Source organism: Pseudophryne corroboree, chromosome 9, assembly GCF_028390025.1.
Source record: "Pseudophryne corroboree isolate aPseCor3 chromosome 9, aPseCor3.hap2, whole genome shotgun sequence".
Lineage (NCBI taxonomy): Eukaryota > Metazoa > Chordata > Amphibia > Anura > Myobatrachidae > Pseudophryne > Pseudophryne corroboree.
This window is the reverse complement of record NC_086452.1, coordinates 465707230-465731305: the sequence shown is the minus strand read 5'-3', so window position 1 is coordinate 465731305 and position 24076 is coordinate 465707230.

Below are 24076 nucleotides of genomic sequence, written 5' to 3'. Positions count from 1 at the left end.
CAGTAGCTTCCGTTATACACATTACACTGCACAGTAGCTTCCGTTAGTCACATTACACCACACAGTAGTGTCTGTTATACACATTACACCGCACAGTAGTGTCGTACACATTACACCGCACAGTAGTGTCCATTGTACACATTACACCGCACAGTAGTGTCCGTTATACACATTACACCACACAGTAGTATCCGTTATTCACATTACACCGCACAGTAGTGTCCGTTATACACATTACATCGCACAGTAGTGTCGTACACATTACACCTCAGTAGTCCTCTTATACACTTTACACCAGACAGCAGAGCTCCTTCTACACACAGCACAGCAATAGTGCCCCTTATAAACATTACACTACAGTAAAGCAGCACATCATAGACAAGATAAGAGTTTTCCCATTCATATCCTCCTGTGTCTTAGAACTGCCCTTTATGGCACGGGGAGACTGTGCCCAAGGGCAGGTAACAGGCAGCAAGGAAACACCAGCACAACTTTCATGGATCAGAGGTGAGAGACCAGTCTGGTCAGCTGCTGGTGTATGACACACACTCACGAGGAGCCATGATGGAGCCCATGATCAGCCCGGCCACATCAGGGGCAAGATCACCTGGGCCAACTCAGTGGGGAGGAGTGTGAAGCTGGGACTGCAGCTTCAGCCGAAGCCTCCAGTGACTTATCCATGTTGGCTGAGGTCAGCGGGTATGGGACTTTAAACAGCCACTACAGGGCACCTCTTCTCCGGCTCGAAAGGGAGTCCTGGGGTCAGCGGCATGATGTCTTAGGGAAGCCAGGAGGGGACGGAGTACACGGGCAGGCAGCTGCAGCGCTGCACGCTGTAATGTATGTAGCCATGGTGCGCTTGGCAGAGGAGTTGGGTGCACCATTACATACATTACAGAGGGCAGGGCTGCAGCTGGCTTTGGTGGATGCGAACACGGGTGCCAAGTGGATGCGGGTGCAGCCGACGGACTGTTCTCCACTTACTGGGCATATGTGCTGTGTGCCGAGCACTTTTGGCACCGCCCTAGTTACGGCCCTGCTGCAAATGCTCGAAGGCTCCTCGAATCATGGGGCCCTGGGCAGCTGCCCAGCGTGCCTATCCATTAAGATGGTAGCCGTGGCTGTTTCTCATGTCAAGTTCCATTGTGCTACATATATAGTTGCACACAGATATCCAAATGTCGCATATGAAATTAATCAGTGCATTTTCATGAAGCAACTACTGTAAGATGCATGTTCGTGTTGAAAAAATGATACACTTCTCGGTGTGGCTCACATGTGCCAGGATTCTTGCGCCGCATGGCGTACTAAGGTTAGGTGTATGAGGACTGTAAATGCAATCTGGTAAGAGAGAAAATGGTCCCGTGCCACAAATCTACCAATCAGAGCCTAGCTGCATTTTTATTTTTAATAGCACACCTTCTTACATGAATGTATGCTAAATTTAGCACACAATCAGCCTCACCCTAATCTGCCCAAACCCAGCCCCCAATTGGCCCCCAAATTGCCATTTTTAAGAAAAATCACCCAGTTATGCGTAGGCTCTATCTATTTTCAGGTGCACAAATTGTGACTTTTCAGGCAAAATCGGGACAGTTGTAGTAGCACTTACCGGGGCCGTAACTAGGGGTGATGCCCTGTGTGCAAGGCCAAAGAGGTGGCACAATTGCCGCTCACCGATGTTTGGCACGAAGGGTGTCTGAAACAAGCCTGGAGGGCCACTCGAGTACCAACTGGCCCGTTTTTAAGACGCACCCCGTACTCAACTTCCCTGTCCCCTCTTCTGTGATGTCATGATGCTATATGTGCAGGTGGCTCGAAATGGCGCGGTCAGCCTAGGGTGCCTTAGTGCCATGCTACATCACCGCTGCTCAGGAAATAAAAGTGAAAATCTGATTGGTCGGCGTGGGTATCGTGTGTACCAATTGTCATCAACATCCAAAAAGTGTTTAAAAACTATTTATGCCGAAAGGACGCCTACTGCAAGTTATGCTATGCCTCCTCCTTTACACGTTTCTTCAAGATGTTCCCTGCGATCGTTCCTCCTCGTATACGCCACCAGTACGGGCGGATGTGTGGAAATGGCGGGAGCAAACAGATTCTTCCGTCATCCTAACTTAAACACAGCAGGAGTCCTATCTCACAGAGAGGCTCAGAAAATAAGGACGCGAGCTGCAGGAAGGCGCCACAGTCACCATTTCTCAAATGAATTAAAAGGTACAAACAAAATCTATAATTCTACAGTACGCTGTTTGTCACAGGCTGCACAGTGCACCCGACCATAGGACAAGGATAGACGAAGATATAAAAATCGTTATTTCATTAAAGAGCACTTTGTAGCTGAGGATGAAAAGACACAAGGTGTCATTAGGCTGATTTTATTTTTTTGTCAATGCCGTATGGTCAGAAGGTTTTAACTCAACGTTCTTCATGTATCATAATACTGCTCTGTCAATATAATGCCACGGTCTGCTCTCATATATGTGGATTAAGTAACAGTAGCAGTCTTTAGACTTACTGTCTACCCCAAGTGAGGAATCGCACATCTCTCCCACGGCGTACAGCGATGCCGTGTAACCTGCACCGGAGCAGGGACTGTCAATCAGAGCCACCAGACAGGTCCTGAGACTATAGGCCAAATCCCGACACCCGTCAGAGCACCGACGCCAAAACCCAGAAAATGTCAGCATCCCGACGATGGAACCCTGATACCCGGAATCCCGAAGGTAAGTATAGCTGGGAGAGTAATGGGCCCTACACACTGGGCGAGAATACTGAAAGATATGAACGATCTCGTTCATTAATGAATGAGATACCATTCATATCTTTCAGTGTGGAGGCACCAGCGATGAACGATGCGCAGCCCGCGCTCGTTCATCGTTGGTGACCCGTCGCTTGTGCATGCAGGCCAATATGGACGATCTCGTCAATATTTGCTTGCACTGCTATGGAGCCGGGTGACGGGGGGAGTGAAGAAACTTAACTCCCCCCATCATTGCCAGCCTCCCCCCCCCCCCCGGCTCCGGATCGTCGGCCGTATCCGCCAAGTGTGTAGGGCCCATTAGGGTTCGGCTGCGCGCGCGGGGGGGGGGGGGGGGGTAGGGTTAGGCACCACCAGGGGGGAGGGGGTGTTTGGTGCAGGCACTAAGGGGGAGGGTTAGGGTGCGGGGTGTGGCGGGTTAGGGTTATACACTAATGCAGGAGGTTAGGGTTAGGCTGCAGCAGTGTCGGACTGGGGCATGAAGGGCCCACCGGGGGGATGCAGTGATAGGGGCCCATACTTAGGGGTGTGGCCAGCCTACAAAGGGGGTGTGGCCAGCCTCCACAGAGGCTTGAAATACACAATAGTTTAGTGCAGTGTAATGCAACATATCTACCATGTATAATACAAGTGCACAGTCTGGAACCTGATCCCTAGAGGAAGGAGTGGGCCCTCAGGCAGTGGGGCTCACCGGTGGTTTCCCTGGTACCCCTGTGGGCCAGTCCAACCCTAGGCTGCAGTAAGGGAGATTTACAGTTATGGGGTTGTGAGTTAGAATTCTTGATTCACCCGTCGGGATCTTCAGTATCGGCATGCCGTCATATCCAACCCGTTATTATTTCCCAGGCAAAATATACACCAGACACCCCAAGATCCATTGGCATTTCTATAATGGTGGCAATCTGCGCAGTGGACACGGGGTCCCTGGGTCCAGGGGGGCGCACACCGCACACATTGCACCCATTTAAATACCTAACCGGAGTCCAATGGCGGGTGCAGCGTCCGCGGCGGAAATCGCCACCAAAATGCCCGCCGCGCATGCACTGTGGCCAAATTGGTCTCCGGATCATGGCGGGCGCCATGTTTCCGGAGACCTGCGCATGCGCAGTAGATCCGGCACATAGCCAGAGTCTACAGGGCCGTTCAGAGGAGGGGGCCTACCCGGAGGTGCACACGGGCCCCCTGCTCTGTAGAAAAGCCCCTGCCAAGATCAATGCAACAGTAATTGGAACCCAGGCTAGATTAAGAGCCACATGGGCCTAAAGCTTAAAATGTTCAAGAGCCTATTGGGAGAAGCAGAGTAGGTGTGACCGGGATCCGGTCTGAAGATCGACAGTGTCTAGGTCGACAATGTTTAGGTCGACCACTATAGGTCGACAGTCACTAGGTCAACATGGATGGAAGGTCGACAGGGTTTCTAGGTTGACATGTGCTAGGTCGACAGGTCTAAAGGTCGACATGAGTTTTTCACATTTTTTTTGGGGGGGGGGATTTTTTCATACTTAACGATCCACGTGGACTACTATTGGAACGGTAAAGTGTGCCGAGCGAAGCGGTAGCGGAGCGAAGGCACCATGCCCGAAGCATGGCGAGCAAAGCGAGCCATGCGAGGGGACGCGGTGCACTAATTTGGGATCCCGGTCACTCTACGAAGAAAACGACACAAAAAATAAATAAAAATCCTCATGTCGACCTTTAGACCTGTCGACCTAGCACATGTCGACCTAGAAACCCTGTCGACCTTCCATCCATGTCGACCTAGTGACTGTCGACCTATAGTGGTCGACCTAAACATTGTCGACCTAGATACTGTCGATAAAACGAACCACACCCGGTGTGACCAGTGTCGTGTGGGTGGGGCCTGTGTTGTGTGGGAGTGAGCAGATTCATGTGGGTGTAGCCAATACTGCGTGGGTCGGGCCATTGTCGTGTGGGTGTGGTCAGTGACATGTGGGCGTGTATAATCCAGCCCCAATGTCTCCCTAAATATGTAACAAAATGAAAAATGCAGAATTTTGCAAGGGAAATAGAAATACAATTTTAATACCTATGATTTACGGTCATTCATGTGGCCAGCAGGGTAGCTGGTTATCATTATGCTGTCATGATGATGGGCCTATTTTTATGTGGAGGCCCGGAGCTCTAGCTCCATCCGACCCATTGTTAATCTGACCCTGACAGAACCCACGGCGGTAGAGCGTTGCATGTACTTTTGGCTATTCTTAGGGGGAATTTGGGCCCAAGGTTTATCAAGGTAAAAAACCTCATGGACCTCATGGGGCTTCGGGTAAAGTGGGTGGGGCCTCTGCCGGAAGGGCAGATCAGAGGGGTGGGGCCTCGGCTCTACCACTGCGTGGCGTGCTGGTAAGTGAAAAGCAGCGGTGGGCCCCTTTCTGTCAGCGCTGAGACCAGCAGTTTGCCAGTGCATATGGGAGCAGTGTTGCAGGTGGCTGGCGGTCCCTGCAGCAGCCGCTGCACTGCGTCCCCCCGCTGTCCCATTACCCAAACTGCTATTGGCCACTGGTCATAGGCATGGCATGCCCTTAGGAATTTCAAATGCCCTAGGCAAATGCCTAGGTTGCCTATGCCTGGTGCCTGCCCTGGGAAGAGGTGTCACACACACCAGGGGTTAAACACTCACACACACTACACACACTCACGGACTCTCACATACTCACTGCTGCAGAAGACCGGATCTTGATGCTGGAGTAGAAAGACACCGCTTCGGAAGGCGAGTAATTACTGACTAATTAAGCTAATTGGAAACTTCCAATTACTTAATTAGTCCTCAAGGGAAGGGGAGTGTCAGAGCAAGTCCCGGTGATTTTTCCTAAAATTAATGATTTTTCAGTAAAAATCAGACTTGCACTGGAGGTGCGAGAAAAAAAATGCAGCTGCAATTCCCATAGCAAAACCCTGCGGCTGCAGGAAAACCCCGCACCACTGGGGTTTTACATTTCCCGTTACAAAAAAAGAAGGGAAAGGGGCTGGGGAAGGCCGCACAGGATTAATAATTGAACAAATTGTAATTACCTCAGAGAAACTGACACTCTTGGGATGTTTTTCCCTTTTATTGATCAGTTGTATACCTATAACCCAATGGTATAATGGTAACAAAAAATTATGACGGTCAGTGGTGCTCCCAAGGGTATGGAGACACAAATCATAAAAATGACTACAAGGAAGACAAGATAACCCTGGTAGGAAGCACTCTTATCTGAGGTAACAAGAAAAATTAATATGTACTAATGAAGAAATAATAATAATCTTAAAATTGCAAATTTTATTAGGTATGCCTTAAAAATTATTTATACAACATCCATATGAATAAACTGATAAATATGTGATCTTATTGCAAAAATATGTTGAAAGAATATGGTCTTATCTAGATGACCTCAGTCAAAACAATTAAATATGTTTAAGTCCATCTGTGTGATAATTCCCTTCTCATAAATGTAAGATTAAATCAAAATGTATCAAAAATTTGATAATGTGACCATCATCTTTATCATTTATGTGCCCATGTATAAATTCTCAGGGCAGTACTTTTGAATCATAGGTCACTTGAGGGATTATTTTGAGTTGGGTCACTTATGTATCAGTGTGTGGCCCAGTTAACGAGGAGAGATGTCTGTGAAGAGATTGTGTTGTGAACCAACACAAACTTAAAATCCTTGGCCCTCATTCCGAGTTGATCGGTCGCAAGGCGAATTTAGCAGAGTTACACACGCTAAGCCTACGCCTACTGGGAGTGAATCTTAGCTTCTTAAAATTGCGACCGATGTATTCGCAATATTGCGATTACTAACTACTTAGCAGTTTCTGAGTAGCTCCAGACTTACTCTGCCTGTGCGATCATTTCAGTGCTTGTCGTTCCTGGTTGACGTCACAAACACACCCAGCGTTCGCCCAGGCACTCCCACCGTTTCTCCGGCCACTCCTGCGTTTTTTCCGGAAACGGTAGCGTTTTCAGCCACACGCCCCTGAAACGCCGTGTTTCCGCCCAGTAACACCCATTTCCTGTCAATCACATTACGATCGCCGGAGCGAAGAAAAAGCCGTGAGTAAAAATACTTTCTTCATAGTAAAGTTACTTGGCGCAGTCGCAGTGCGAACATTGCGCATGCGTACTAGGCGGATTTTCACTGCGATGCGATGAAAAATACCGAGCGAACAACTCGGAATGAGGGCCCTTATCTTTTTACACAGGTGGCACCATTTTTATGTCCTATTGATGGCATGCCCTTGTCTGTTATATCTCGAAAGAAACGGCTACACAGACATCTCTCCTCGTTAACTGGGCCACACACTGATACATAAGTGACCCAACTCAAAATAATCCCTCAAGTGACCTATGATTCAAAAGTACTGCCCTGAGAATTTATACATGGGCACATAAATGATAAAGATGATGGTCACATTATCAAATTTTTGATACATTTTGATTTAATCTTACATTTATGAGAAGGGAATTATCACACAGACGGACTTAAACATATTTAATTGTTTTGACTGAGGTCATCTAGATAAGACCATATTCTTTCAACATATTTTTGCAATAAGATCACATATTTATCAGTTTATTCATATGGATGTTGTATAAATAATTTTTAAGGCATACCTAATAAAATTTGCAATTTTAAGATTATTATTATTTCTTCATTAGTACATATTAATTTTTCTTGTTACCTCAGATAAGAGTGCTTCCTACCAGGGTTATCTTGTCTTCCTTGTAGTCATTTTTATGGTTTTACATTTCCCGCCATCAGTTGAATTCCCCCAATACTGTCTCATGATGGAATATAAACCTTCTATCGGATGAGTGGGGTCATGTATGGAAAACACTTACCAACAATATAATAATAATAATAATAATAATAATAATATTAATAATAATAACAATAAAGAAAGAGACAGAGACATACATTTAGAAGACATTTTTTTGGTATTTATTTAATTATATACACGGTCGAGTCACATTATTGTGAGCACCTCCTACATGTGACGTCGGCAGCGTGTAGCCCATGAAGTACATTACGCGGCGTGCGCTGGCTTGGTGTGTATATAAGGTGTGCGATAGGCCGTCTGCACACACATCATGCGTTGCTGTCATAGGTAAAAGGGGAGATTTATCCGAGTTGCAGAAAGGGATGATAATCAGCTTTCAGGCCAGGGCGGCGGTATCTCTGATACAGCGCAGTGTGTGAACTGTTCGCGTGCTGCTGCGGTGAAGGTGTACTGTGACTGGACAAATGGTACCATTGCGAATAACCGATGTGGAAACTGCGGAGCACCACGTGCCCATGATGTGAGAGGTGAACGTCGGCTACGGAGGTGCGTGAAGGACAACCGACACGCTACAGTGGAGCATCTCACCGTCATAATGTACCTGGGGGCTACCAGACGTGTGTCTAACATGACAGATCAGCCCGTCTCGCTGCTGTCCGTGCCGCACACCGCGGTTACTCTGGCTATTAGCGGCTGGTCATAATAATGTGACTCGATTGTGTATATTAGAGATAGTATGGTGGCAAAGACAGTACAGCCAGGATCAGCACAGTCCACAATGCATAACAACAGCCAACAACAAGCACTGCAGGCGGATGCCGTCCAAAGTGCACAACTCCACTATAACACCACAAAGGGTATCCACTTACCTTCTAACTTGAGTACCAACCAGTTTGGGTAACGATACTGCCCCCCATTAAGGTTGAACAGCCAGTCAATGAAGGAAGCGCACCCAATAAATGATTAGATGCACCATCAGTGCAATATCGGCTGCACCATCAGTGCAACATCGGCTGCACCATCATTGCAACATTGGCTGCACCATCAGTGCAACTGCAACATTGAATGCAACATCGAAACTTGCAGCCGTATGGCAGGTGTAGTTTCTCCATCTGACCGTGGCCTGCTATCCGAGTGGTTGTACATATGCTTGTGTCTACTCAGCCACCCTCTGTTACCTCCCAGTAAACACCCACTAAAATCCCCACACCCTTCATCCATATCTCTTCTCCGTGCGGTAATAATTGGGACACATACGCTGTGTAACTCCGACGCATGCACAAAAGAAAAACATTGTCCGTTTGCACGAGCATCAGCATAGGGTGTGACTCTGGATGAGGCCCACAATGAACAAGGCAGGGAGAGGGCCTAGATTTTGGGTAAAGATTCCGTCACATTCAGCAGAGTCTTCAGGCACGCATCCTGTGCTCAGAGTACGAGCTGCAACAGAGACTAATTAGTTATTCTTACAACACAAAATACCAGGTGCAAAACGAAACATCCTCCTGGGCATCTGAAGACAGAAGACAGAAGATTGTGCTTGGGATTACGCGTGGTGAAGGGGGGGTTACTTTGTCCTCTCACCATCAGGGCTTTTACTATGTTGCAGATTTATTTTTGGAAAAAGATTTAGGCAGATTTGTTGCGAGTAGAAATTGATGTTGTTTTCTTAACCCTCTCGTTGCCTTTAAAGCTGAATTGGCTCCATCCTCAAGAACCCATCAAGATCAGCAGAATCATATCATGGTCCAAATGGATGGACCATGCAATGCCGATACTTACAACTGCAAATCCTTAAACTCTCGTACAGCAATTGAAAAATATTGATAAATATCCATACAAAAGAGAGGCCGCAGTGAGTATACCTACCCTATCTGTGTCACCCCTATCTGTCTGCCCCTCCCCTTAAGAATGTAAGCTCTCACGAGCAGGGCCCTCTTCCCTCATGTGCTTATCCTTTTCTTACTTAAACCATGTTTGACGGCACCAAATCCCGCGGTTTTCTGCCACCCTGATACTTATGTCAGTGTCATCTGCTGATGTAGCTATGTTTATTTACCCTGTACTTGTCCTAAATTGTCTTCAACTGTAAGGGTGCGTACACACGGTGAGATATTTTCTTTAGATTTTGACTATATAGTCAAATTCGCAAGAAAAGTTAGTGCAAATCGCAAGGTGTTATTCCACTTGCGATCCCGATTCGATCCCGATGCGCGGTCCCGCCAGGTCGGCATCACAAGAAAAGATAGACTGTGCAGGCAAGTCAATCCTTGCTAGATCGGTGTACTATCTAGTTCATTTCACATGTCAATGACATCTCACATAAGCCAAAATCGTAAGCACACATAGTCCATATCTCAATTCTCAAGCAAAGTTAGTCAAAATCTGTGCTATCTGGGCTCCGGGGAGTTCAAGGGAAATCGCAAGTGAAAATCGGGCATAGCAAGGATCTCACCGTGTGTACACACCTTAAGTCACTAGTTTCCTGTTTGGTGTATTTTGTTTATGTACTCTGTAATTGGGCGCTGTGGAACCCTTGTGGCGCCGTATCAATAAAGGATAATAATAAATAATAATACCTGCAAATCCTGAGACACGCGTGATTGATTACTGACAAGCTCACATACAGGTCCTCAAATTATTTTAAACCAAACCTATTGATACCACAGTTTATACGGACATTGCGGTGAGCTGTCGGCAACTTATCTTCTGGTCCCAAAAAAATTTTATAATAACATATTCCCACTATCCTTATTAATGTACGAAAGTGAATTTGAATTATGCAGTTATTACCGGATAGCAATGACACACAGTGCCAAATGAAGGTACGGGCCTGTTAAAACGGAGTCATATGAGAGTACTCCATATATGACCTGTCTCCTAGCTTAATTTAACTCTTAGCTGTCCAGGGATCTTCTGCCTTTCTCCATGTGAGCTAGGGAGCTTAGACACCCAAATCACCTGTAATTTAGTTAGTGGATGCCTCCTGGCTTGGGCTTTAGATGTGGCTGAACAGGCATGACCGCTTATTCGATACCAATGAACGAGCTCTGAAGCTTGAAAGAACTCCTGTCTAGATAATTGGCATCTAAGTAGCTCTTAAGTGTGCACTGGTAGGTAGAAAACATTAGCACCCCGGGTGACACATGCAGACCCCCACTCTCCCTCTCCCCCCCCCCCCCCCCCCCCCCCCCTTCCACAGTGCACTCATTCACACTGCAATGAACTAGGCATCCAGCAATCACCTCTGGGCACCTCTGACGGGCGACGGGCGGCTTACTCTGTCAACTTCACTTTTAACATTGGGATTGTCAGCTTGCAGTGGATCAGGGCCTGGAAAGTGACATCATTCATCTGCCGCAACAAAAATCCGCTTTAGAAAGGCGACTTTGTCAATTATGCAGCTTGGCATTCTCAATTAATAATTGAATTTTCAAGGTTAATTCTTTTCTTTCTTTCTCTTTTTCTTTTTTTCCACAAGTTTCCTTTCTTTTGTCAAATAACAGATATGAAAGCGACGTTTTCCAAGTAAAATAAAGTGCTTATAATTACTAATACACTACTGGCTCAGATCACATTCAGCCGTGGCACAAAAGAGATTTCAGCAGTGATGCTGCAAAGTTAAAGGGAACAATGGGGGTCATTCCGAGTTGTTCGCTCGCAAGCTGTTTTTAGCAGCTTTGCACACGCTAAGCCGCCGCCTACTGGGAGTGAATCTTAGCTTATCAAAATTGCGAACGAAAGATTAGCAAAATTGCGAATAGACACTTCTTAGTAGTTTCTGAGTAGCTCCAGACTTACTCGGCATCTGCGATCAGTTCAGTCGGTTTCGTTCCTGGTTTGACGTCACAAACACACCCAGCGTTCGCCCAGACACTCCCCGGTTCTCCAGCCACTCCCGCGTTTTTCCCATAAACGGTAGCGTTTTTACGCACACACCCATAAAACGGCCAGTTTCCGCCCAGAAACACCCACTTCCTGTCAATCACATTACGATCACCAGAACGAAGAAAAAACCTCGTAATTCCGTGAGTAAAATACCTAACTGCATAGCAAATTTACTTGGCGCAGTCGCACTGCGGACATTGCGCATGCGCATTAGCGACTAATCGCTCCGATGCGACAAAAAAATAACGAACGAACAACTCGGAATGACCCCCAATATCATTTAAAACAAAATAATTAACGTTACTGGCAATAGCGCACAGTCCACGTGACTCTGCAACTGCAAAGACGATTGTTTCATGAGCATGGTGCCTCTCTGCCATGCAACAGGCTACCGCATCTGAGGCCATCGCAGGGTCAAGCACCGCCTTAAAAATCTCTCTCTTCATATCCATAATACAGGAAATGTGTAATACAGAAAGAAAAGCCTGGAAAGCTCCTCATCGCTAATAATGCTGCTTTCAGATCGCAAATGCCGGATCCCACCCGGTAAGAGAAACGTGTCCTTACCGGGTGGGATCCGGCATTTGAGCTCTTTTGCTGGCTTTCCGACCCGGCAATATACCGGGTCGGTTGCCATAGCAGCGGGGGGGCGCAGCAGCAGCAGGGGCGGGGGTGGAGGCGGCGCCGGGAGATGAGCTCATCTCTTGCGCCGCCTCTCCCTATGCTGTGAATGGGAGCCGTGTCGCATCGGAACGGCTCCCATTCACACTGCGCCTGACCCGGTATTCAACCCGGTAATAACCCTTCTTTTTTACCGGGTCAGGCGACCCGCTATTTCAGCAAAGGAGCTTTCACATCAATATGCCGTGTCGATACCGGGTTATCTGTGCAATGTGAAAGGGGTATAAGAGAACATTTGAGGATGGTTTGGTAATAAACCAGTGTACATTGCTTTGGTTTTCTTTGGAATGGGGGGGGGGGGGGGGGGGGGGGGGGCATGGCCATCCCTCCTGGATTTGGTCAGGCCCCCTCAGGCCCAGTAGATGTCTCAACTGACAACTGCCTACAGTAGGTTGGGATGGACAAACCTCAAGAGTTGCATGTTGGGTCCGCCTTCATGTCACTTTACAGACATAGGGGGACATTTACTAAGCAGTGATAAGAGGGGAGATGTGAGCCAGTGGAGAAGTTGCTCCATCAACCAATCAGCAGCTCTGTATAATTTTATAGTATGCAAATTATAGATGTTACTTCAGTGCTGATTGGTTGCCATGGGCAACTTCTCCACTGGCTCACTTGTCCGCTCTTATCACTGCTTAGTAAATGTCCCCCATACTTCCTTAAGTAACGCTTTTATTTTTATTTCAATACTTAATTTATAATATACATTAATCATGGGAGTAAAGGGACTCCGGGACTCACTGTATTACGTGTATTACATTCATGCGTTTGAAGCTGGAGAAGTATTCCTCCAGTCAGGGCCAGTGCAAGGGTGTTTGGCGCCTCCCTGCAAACTATAAATTTGCGCCCTCCCTCCCATACTTAATAAAGGGACAGTGCGCACCGAAGTCGCACGCCGCAAGTCAGCGGGTGGGGTGTGGACACACAATATTACCAATTCAAATTACTCCACAAAGTAGCACAATCTTGTTCACATTACACTGCACAATGGGGGTCATTCCGACCCATTCGCACGCAGCGGTTCTTCGCATGCGGTGCGAACGGGTTGGAACTGCGCATGTGCGCCGGACGCATTGCGCACGCGCATCGTTGCCATCGGCGATCACAAGAAGACGGACAGGCAGGAAGCGTTCCGGGGCGGATACTCACCGTTTTCCAGGCGTGGTGAGTCCAACGCAGGTGGATCCAGGTGTTTGGAGGGCGGATGTCTGACGTCACAGCAATGAACATCATCGCTGGATCCGTCGCACTGGTGAGTAGCTGCAGGGCTTGTCTTGTTTTGCTGTAAACTTTTTTTAGCATAGGAGGGCTGCACAAGCGATCGCAGCCCTGCTATGCTAAAATACACTCCCCCATAGATATGAGATAGATAAATAGACAGATCGACAGACACATAGATAAATAGATAATAGGCAGACACATAGATAGACACATAGATAGATAGATAGATAGATAGATAGATAGATAGATAGATAGATACAGTGGTAGGCGCAGAGGCAGATTTAGACCTCATGGGGCCCTAAGCAAGACACTGATTTTAGGCCCCCCTTCCTCAAATAATCCATAGCACTATATTGGTTTAAATCATGACTGTACGCTGTGGCTGATGTTTACGCAAGTTAGCAATTATTGGCAGACTACCCATGTGTCAAAGTGCCTTTGCGATCGCGCTCGCAGTGAGGGGTGTGTGTGTGTGTGTGTGTGTTTGTGTGTCGACAGAAAGGATGTCAGAGAGGGAGAGACAGAGGGGATATTGAGAGAGTGGGAGAGAGGGTGTCGGAGAGAGAGAGAGAGAGAGAGAGGTGTAGTCAGCAGGAGAGAGGGTGTCAAGTAGGGAGGGAGAAAGAGGGAGCAAGAGAAAGAGTATGTGAAGGAGGGAAACAGACAGGAATGTGAGCAAGTTAGGGTGTTAGGAAGGGAGAGAAACAGAGAGAGAGAGAGAGAGAGAGAGAGAGAGAGAGAGTGTGTGTGTGTGTGTGTGTGTGTGTGTGTGTGTGTGTGTGTGTGTGTGTGTGTGTGTGTGTGTGTGTGTCAGGGAGAGGAAGCAAGTTGGAGAGAGAGGGGAGCAAGAGAAAGGGAGAGACAGGGTGTCAGGGAGAGAGAGAGAGAGAGAGCGAGGGAGAAGGGGTATCAGTGAGGGAAAGAAATGGGTGAGAGGGTATCAGTGGGAGAGAACGGGTGTCAGGGAGAGAGAGAGAGGGTGAGACAAAGGAGAGCAAGAGAGGGAGATAGACAGGGTGTCACAGAGAGAGAGAGAGAGAGGTAGTGAGGAGAGAGACAGAGGGGTCAGGGAGAGACAGACATGGAGAGAAAGGGGAGCAAGAGAGCGATCACGACAGGGAGGGAGACAGAGAGAGGGAGGGAGAGGGAAGCAAGAGAGACTGTGTCAAAAAGAGAGAGGGAGTGGCAGTGAGAGAGAGGAGAGCAAGAGACAGGTTATCAGGGAAGGAGAGAGACAGAGAGGGGAACAAGAGAGAAGTAGAGAAAGAGAGAGGGAGTAAGCGGAAAAGAGAGAACGTGTCAGGGAAAGAGAGCAGAGAGAGAGAGAGAAAGTGAGAGGGGAGCAATAGAGAGAGGGAGAAAGAGATTGTCAGAGTGGGAGAGAGAGAGAGGGAGAGTGTGTGTGTGTCAGGGAGAGGGAGCTAGAGGGGAACAAGAGAGAGGGCGTGAGCGGAAGAGAGGGTGTCAGGGAGAGAGAGAGGGTAGCAAGAGAGAAGGAAAGAGACAGCGAGAGGGGAGCAATAGAGAGAGGGAGAAAGAGATTGTCAGAGTGGGAGAGAGAGAGAGGGAGAGTGTGTGTGTGTCAGGGAGAGGGAGCTAGAGGGGAACAAGAGAGAGCGGAAGAGAGGGTGTCAGGGAGAGAGAGAGGGTAGCAAGAGAGAAGGAAAGAGACAGCGAGAGGGGAGCAAAAGAGAGAGGAAAATGTTGTCAGGGTTGGAGAGGAGAGAGAGTGTGTGTCAGGGAGAGGAAGGGGGAACGAGCGGGAGAGGCAGAGGCAAATAAAGGATTTTTAAGAGGGGCAGATTCTATATATATGTGCTGACAAAATTTGTAATAAAAAATGAGCGTCTAAATGGAGTTTAAACCATAGACCTGTGAGTGCTGCAGTATCCACTACAGCCTACGTTGTTCTTCACTGAGGGCGCTTGTGCATACCTGTCTGGAGGATCAGTGAGTGCCGGCATCATTCTCTACATGATTTTATATATTTATTTATACATATACACACACACACATTCACATGTACACACATACACACACACACACACACACACACACACACACACATTCACACGTAGACACATACATACAGAGCTAAGGGAGATATGAGGAGGAACAGAGAAAGAGAGTCATGGGGGGAGAGAGAAAGGGAAAAGCATGGGAGAGAGGGGGGCATGGGGAGGGAGAGAGCGAGGGGCATGGAGAGTGGGGTGCATGGGGAGAGAGAGGGGGGAATGGTGAGGGGCCATGGGGAGAGAGAGGGGGAAATGGGGAGAGAGAGAGAAAGGCATGTAGAGATATAGGCATGGGGGAGAGAGAGTTACTATCAGCAGTAGAATGAGGTGAGGGGCCAGGGAAAGCGGGAAGAGGAGGTCATAGGCACTAATATGGGAGGCAGGAGGAGCAGGGGACAGGCACCCGCACAGGAGGAGGTGGGGGATAGGCACCACGCAGGAGGAGGAGGGGGATAGGCACCTGCGCAGGAGGAGGAGGGGGATAGGCACCTGCGCAGGAGGAGGAGGGGGATAGGCACCCGCGCAGGAGGAGGAGGGGGATAGGCACCTGCGTGGGAGGAGGAGGGGGATAGCAGTGTTGCAGGCACAGATTGCCTGAGCTCATCAAAAAAAAGTAAACTAAATATATATATATATATATATATATAGATGTATAGATATATATATAGATATATATATACAGTATAAATATATATAATATATAAATATATATAATATATATAAATATATATAATTCAAAACACGTCCTCAGTTGGCCACGACCAACGCGTTTCGTCACAATTGGACTTCGTCAGGGGGTGTGTTTCACACCCCCTAACGAAGTCCAATTGTGACGAAACGCGTTGGACGTGGCCAACTGAGGACGTGTTTTGAATTGCTGATTGTGAGCATTGAGTCCGTAAGCTGAGACGCTGATCTATTGGAGACTGTAGCCAGAACTGTGCAGGATGAGCCGCAGGCTGTGATCCGGAGACGGCAGCGATTCCTCTTCACACTGGTGCTTTTAAACTATGATGTATGTGAGCATATGTTATGTGTAGTAAAATGTTCTGACATTTATATCTCACTGAGTGCGCCCTCATTTCTTTTTAGTGCAATTATCTGTGGACGAACAATGGTGGTAACATTGTCCAATTAAGAGGTGCCAGCATTCACATCATTTGGAAATCACGAACTTTACTCTTATAAGGACACTGAGCATTGATTGCACGACCATTCAAACTAAACCATATATATATATATATATATATATATATATATATATATATATATATATATATTCATTGTTATATTGCTTCTGTGCTGTTGATGTTTCGTGTGTTCTTGGAAGCTCAGCCTACGTGGTTATTAATATACTATCTGCTGCTTACTTGTATTGTTTACTGGATTTCCCTGCTCTCTGTTATCCTGACTTTGGCCTATTCTTGTATCTGCTTAAGTCTGCCATCACCCATGACCCAGTGGGTACAGTATGTTGATATGTATTCTGTCTGCCACCAATCCTGACCCATATTGCATATTGACCTTGCCTCTGTCTATTGCCACCTTGACCCATATTGTACAGTATATTGACCTTGCCTCTGTCTACTTCCATCCCTGACCCATATTGTACAGTATATTGACCTTGCCTCTGTCTACTTCCATCCCTGACCCATATTGTACAGTATATTGACCTTGCTTCTGTCTACTGCCTGCCCTGACCCAGATTATACAGTATATTGACCTTGCTTCTGTCTACCTCCTGCCCTGACCCATACTGTACAGTATATGGACCTTGCTTCTGTCTACCTCCTGCCCTGACCCATACTGTACAGTATATGGACCTTGCTTCTGTCTCCTGCCTGCCCTGACCCAGATTATACAGTATATTGACCTTGCTTCTGTCTACCTCCTGCCCTGACCCATACTGTACAGTATATGGACCTTGCTTCTGTCTACTGCCTGCCCTGACCCAGATTATACAGTATATTGACCTTGCTTCTGTCTACCTCCTGCCCTGACCCATACTGTACAGTATATGGACCTTGCTTCTGTCTGCCACCTGCCCTGACCGAGATTATCTCCTATATATTAGCCCAGATCTGTGACTCTGTGCCTGTGTGTATAACACTGGGTGGAGTCACAGCACTAGGCAGAGTCACAGATGTGGGCTAATCTATAGGAGACTAGGAGCAGATCAGGGACATCTGGCAATGAGGAGCAGCTGGCATGGGCATGTCACAGGCAGGGGTGTGTGAGGGGGTATGCCGTACAGACAGACAGGGGCACCGGTTCATCGTGTGCTTGACCTGCCACATCAGCACATTCAGCGGGGGCTCACTGACACAGACCAGCTTCACTCTCTGCCACACAACATGCTTCTTCTCGGTGCTCATGTCCCCAGTCTTCCGACCAAGGTCCAGCCGGATCCATCGCCCCCCCCAGTGCCGCAGTGGTGATGTGAGCCCGGAAGGCGGCTATCCATCTGATGCTGTGTGGGTTTCACTCCTGCTCCCTGTCTGAGTGCCAGTGCCTCTCCCCTGCCAGCTGTCACAGCGGCCCATGCAAAGCCCCCACACAGCGAGGATAGAGGCAACCCTGCACCGCGCTCCCATTGCCGGCACAGCCCTCCCGCAGCTCTCCATCTGGTGCTCCCGGTAGAGCCGGCATGGTCCCTGCTCTGGACAAGATGGCTGCCTGCTGTGGCCAGTGTGGACCGCTGCATGTGTGGCAGCTGGCGGGGGGGAGATGTGAGGCAGCAGCCTGCATGGTAGCAGAGCAGGTTACGTGGAAGCAGGGAGCCCTAACCCAGATTGTACAGTATGTTGACCTTGCCTCTGTCTACCTCCGTCCCTGACCCATACTGTACAGTATATTGACCTTGCTTCTGTCTCCTGCCTGCCCTGACCCATATTGTACAGTATATTGACCTTGCTTCTGTCTCCTGCCTGCCCTGACCCATACTGTACAGTATATTGACCTTGCTTCTGTCTACTGCCTGCCCTGACCCATACTGTACAGTATATTGACCTTGCTTCTGTCTACTGCCTGCCCTGACTCAGATTATACAGTATATCGACCTTGCTTCTGTCTACCACCTGCCCTGACTCAGATTATACAGTATATCGACCTTGCTTCTGTCTACCGCCTGCCCTGACCCAGATTGTACACTATGTTGACCTTGATTCTGTCTACCACCGGCCCTGACCCGGATTATACAGTAGGTTGACATTGCTTCTGTCTGTCACCTGCCCTGACCTGGATTGTATATTGACCTTGCTTCTGTGCTGCCAGCCCTGACCTCTAGAAAGTATACTAGCTCATTCTATGCCTGTATTTATTCTATGCCTGTGCCTTCCAAGGCTCCCTGAGTGTCACCTCAATAGCTACATTTCGTGTTGACATCTAGCTGACCTCTTCTAATGTAATGGTCCTCCAATTGTGTTCCATTCCATTTCAGACTCCAGTAACACTTGGGGCGGGGGGTGGATAAACCTTTACTACTTGAGTTGAAGACTTGGCAGTATCCAAGCTCTAGTGTCTGTTGTACCTTTAGCAGCTGCTGAATCTGTTATTACGGTCTTATCTCCTCCTGATTGTACTGTTATAAACACCCAGATAGCAATCCATATTTTTAAATGCCAAAGACTTTCATGGCAGCTTCCATTTAAGACAGTGACCCGTTTGCCAGTGACAGTATGACGCTACATCTGCTGTATTGCAATAGTCCTGATATTTTATTTTTCTTCCAGCAGAAATGATGTAAAATGACTGTCTAAGCTTTAGCATTAATAAAGCAACGGATAGAATCCTCCCAGGAATTATCATCCTTCCTATGGTCCATGACACACGTTATTACAATTTTTCTACTTTTCATTTTCCACAGAATAGAACAGAAACAATTATTAAAGCAGTCAATTAAGCTTTTGTCCTTCAGAATATCGAGCTCCTTGAGCCTATCTTAATGTATTGCTTCTTTTTCATTCCACCCAAAAATGTCATTTATTGCACTGCTCTATTTTCCATTTGTTTGGACTGAAGAAATTTCAGGTTATAGTTTCCTTTCACTTCTCCTCACACAACTGTCTGGCGGCTCCTTTATAGTGTAGCTGCGTTTTGTTAGCTGTCTTCTGGCCTTCACTTATGCCAGTCACATCCCAAGATAATTATATTGACTTTCCTTTCCTTTTATTCATATGCTTCATACACAGAGGCTGCCAGAGATCTTCAGTTGTTGCCTCTCCGCTTGGAAATATCTTGTCTCCTGCAGAATCTCTTACACGTTCTGTGGTGCAGTGTGGCCTAAATTCCTGCTGCTGTTTTATTAGCGTCACAATTAGCTTCTGCCTGTAGGTTCTGATTCATGGAAACTGTGATCTAATATAAGTTGTGTCGGGAACAATCAAGTTTAGTGCAACTACCAAATTAGCTGAATTATTTACCTTTTATAAATGTAAGGTAGCCTACAAGGACATGTAGACATTTGGCCGGGTCTGTTACATACAGATGGAGCCATCTTTATCTTGGCCATTAATGGGATTAATTGAGCAAGGGCAGTCAGACTTAATCCCCTGCTTTAATGACTATGGGGTACATTTACGAAGCAGTGATAAGAGTGGAGAAGTGAGACAGTGGAGAAGTTGCCCATGGCAACCAATCAGCACTGAAGTAACATCTATAATTTGCATACTATAAAATGATACAGAGCTGCTGATTGGTTGATGGGGAAATTGCTCCACTGACTCACTTCTCCGCTCTTATCACTGCTTCGTAAATGTCCCCCTTAATCCCCTGATATATTGTTCTCCCTGTATTGTATTGCATCTGAGAACAATAGATGAAAGGCTTATGCGAATAAACCATGGTGTGCCTATGCACAGCAGAGAAACCTAGATAAACATGGCCCCATCTGTATGAATAGGGTTTTCATTTAGCTACAGTAGTGGTGTATTACATGTTCTGGGGGATTCGGTCAGGATCCCGATGGTTGGAATCCCGACAGTCAAAATACCGACGCCGGAATGCCGGCAGCAGGATTCCGACATTGATCAATATCCCGTCCGCCGGGATCCCGAATGAGGATTTGCCGGGCCTGCGGAGAGGTAAGTTGCATGGGGGGGGGGGGGGGTTTGTTAGGTTTAGGCTGCTGGTGGAGGGTTACGGTTAGGCAGTGGAGAGGGAGACTTAGGGTAAGGCACCGCCGGGGAGGGTTAGGCTGCCGGGGAGGGAGGGTTAGGTTTAGGCTGCTGTAATAAGTTGTTAGGGTTAGGCACAACCAGGGAGGGTAGGTTACGCTGCGGAAAGGGAGGGTTAGGGAGTTTGGAGATTACGGATAGTATACTCACCTACTAGGTGTTGAGATCCTGAGCGTCGGGATGCCGCTGTCAATATTATGACTGCCGCAATCCCAAGCACCAGAATACCGATACCAGGAGCCGTAACTAGACTTTTTGGTGCCCTGTGCCAGAGAGAGAAATGCCCCCCCCCCCCCCCCCTTCATTTTCCCAACAGGGACATTAGGCGCATGCCTTGTGGGTAAGGGGCATGCCAAGATTGATCCCAGAGAAAGCCCATGCTATGATGCCCCTTTCCTCATTTTATATATACACTGCAAGAAAATGGATTTGGACACAAATCCTCTTTATACCACATTCATGCACTTAACTTGAGAGCTTGTTGTTATTCAGTTACAATACCCTTTATTAAATAACACATTTCAATATACTGCCATACCCAGGATTCAAACCTATGACTTGTTGAACTCTAATTAGACACCCACTCATTGAACTATTTAATCCTGCATAAAAACTATGAACATTGTATGAAGCTACTGATACTTTGTAAAAATAATAATCAGCATGGCAAACGAGCAGGTCTATGTAGTGTGCAGCCGCACATCCAATCCCTTGCAGCCACACACTACATAGATCTACTCCGCCGCAATGTTGATCATTTTTTCACAAAGTACAATGTAAGCTTCAAATAGTTTGAATTCTCTATCTTAGAACTCTCTACCTTTCTATGTAAGGGCAGATAGCTCAATGAATAGAGTGACTGCAATGCCACAGGCAATGGGTTCGAATCCCAAGTATGTTAGCATCTTGGAATGTAATAAAGGACAGTGTGACTGAATAACAAAGAAATCTCAAGATGAGTTTATAAATGTTGCATAGGTATTAGCGACAGAAGGGGTGTGGGAAGGAGACGGGTGGGCAGGAGATTCTGGGCTTTAAAAAGGGGGGAAACTGAAAGTGAAAGTAATTAAAACACATACTTGACAATTGCCACCAACAGCGCCCCCTACCTTGCAGCGCTATGTGCGGTGCCCCCTCCGCACACACCTAGTTACAGCCCTGCCGATACCATCCCGTTCTGGGTAATGTGGCCTAGACATGCTAGGCTGTGTCTCCAGGTTGATAAAAGAAAACAGTATAGATGGGTATAATATTTGCTATATATTAATTGACTAATAATATTTGCAGGGGATTTGGTCCTAATTAGGTTATTGCTATACATGGGATGTCCACCCTACTGTACTACAGATTCTGCTTAATGCAGATAGACCGCCTTTAGCAGTCATCATCTGACTGCACCATGCCTTTCCTGTTACTGTAGCTGAGACATAACATAGACTTATTCCACGATGTAGAGACCATAGAGGGGTGGGGAAAGCATTATAGGCAGACTAGGTCTATTATTACATGCTAGTACAATTTGGACTTTTTGTTCATCAGGCGTATGGGTATGGAAGTCCTTCCAAAGGAATAAAAGGTATATAAAAAAGTTTCTTTGTCAAGGACAAAGGATTCTGGGGCAGATGTATTAATCCTGGAGATGTGATAAGCGGAAGGTGATACTGCACCAGCCAATCAGCTCCTAACTGTCATTGGCTGGTGCATTATCACCTTCAACTTATCACTGCTTTATCACTTCTGCAGGCTTAATGCTGTGGACCCTGGGTCTGAAATGTGCTGGTGATTTGCAGTATTTGTGACCTTCTCTACTTTACAAGGACCAGGCGTCCACCGAGGAAGTTCTTCCAGCCCCCTCCCGTTCCTGGGTGTGAGAACAGGGGGCTGTTTTTGGGCCTGTAGTCAGATTTCTTGGGGTACACCTCTATTGGAGTGGATTACTGTAGAGTGCCTCTAGGATGTGCCTTACATCTGTATGGTGTGAGAGGACAATTCCTGAGACCACTGAGGATTTCTGAAACAACTGGAATTTTTTTATATGACTTTTATTCTTTTAAAGACTTGCCATAATTGTATTCTATTTGGTATGATAAGTAATGAAACAGACTTGTTCTACTCATTGATTGTCACCATAGTTATTTACATTGGGGGTGTCTCAGACCTGATCGCTGGGCTGCTAACTGTGCTGTCCTGCGTTCAGATAGACACCGCCCCCAGCGGGAGTGTAAATTCGCCGTGCAAGTGTGTGATCCCATGCATACGCCGAGCTGCGAAAAATCCACTGTGTTCAGTGTGTGCGCAGCCCAGGACCACAACAGGCCGGATTGGGGCCGGAGCAGACGTCACAAAGCCGCCCTGAAAACGCTTGGGAACGCCTGTTTTTTTCCGGACACTCCCAATAAATGCTCAGTTACCACCCACAAAAGGCTTCCTCCTGTCAATCATCTTGCAAATGCCCGTGCGTTCAATTTTTTTGTACCATCTTGTCGTTGACCGGCGATGCCCTTTTTTGTCGTCCGACGCGCGTGCGCATTGCAGTGCATATGCATACGCAGTTACTAACTGATCGCCCGCTGCGTGAAAATGCACTGCAGCGCTCAGGAATGCATCAGGCCCATTGCTGGATTGCCTACTCAGTTCTTTTGCATATTGCATCTTTATAATAGGGTGGGTGATCCTAGGGATGGACTGTCTGCAGCTGCCGTTCCCAGCGCAGGTTCCCACATATCTTTTGCTGAGATACTGTATACAGTACAGTATATTCTTCAGTTGCGTGAGATTTAATGGGTGACTACACTTTTGGGTCACTCGCTATCTAGACCGTACGGTTTCACAGAACATTTAGGCCGCCATCTTGCCATGGTGTAGATCGGTGCTAATGATGGGAGTAACAAAAACTCACAGTTACTCTGTAACATTGGGATCGGTATGAAATACCTCCAATCAAAATCCCGACGTTCAAAATCCCGACACCAATTGACTGATGGTCAAAATCCCGACAAAGTCAAAATCCCGACATGGACAAAATACCGACATTTAAAATACCGACAAGGTCAAAATACCGACATGTAAAATGCCGACAGGTCAAAATACCGACATGCGGTTTTGTTGTTTTTTGAGTGTATGTCGACATAAATCAATATGGACACCATATAAAGTGTACTGCGTCCCCTCACATGGCTCGCTGCGCTCTGCACACTATTATATTCCCCCTCCAGGTCCACTGGGATGGTAAAGTATGAACAAGTCGGTTTCAATGAAAAAAATCATGAAAAAATCATGTCGGTATTTTGACCTGTCGGCATTTTACATGTCGGTATTTTGACCTTGTCGGGATTTTAAATGTCGGTATTTTGTCCTTGTCAGGATTTTGACCTTGTTGGGATTTTGACCATCGGTCAATTGGTGTCGGGATTTTGATTGGAGGTAAACTGACTGCATCCCGTAACATTTACAGTTGCTGAGCTCTGGCCCCTCCCACCAGTGTCAGTGATGTCATCACCTGAGATCCCCCCACACCTACTGTGTGTGTCAATCCCAGGACATGCTTA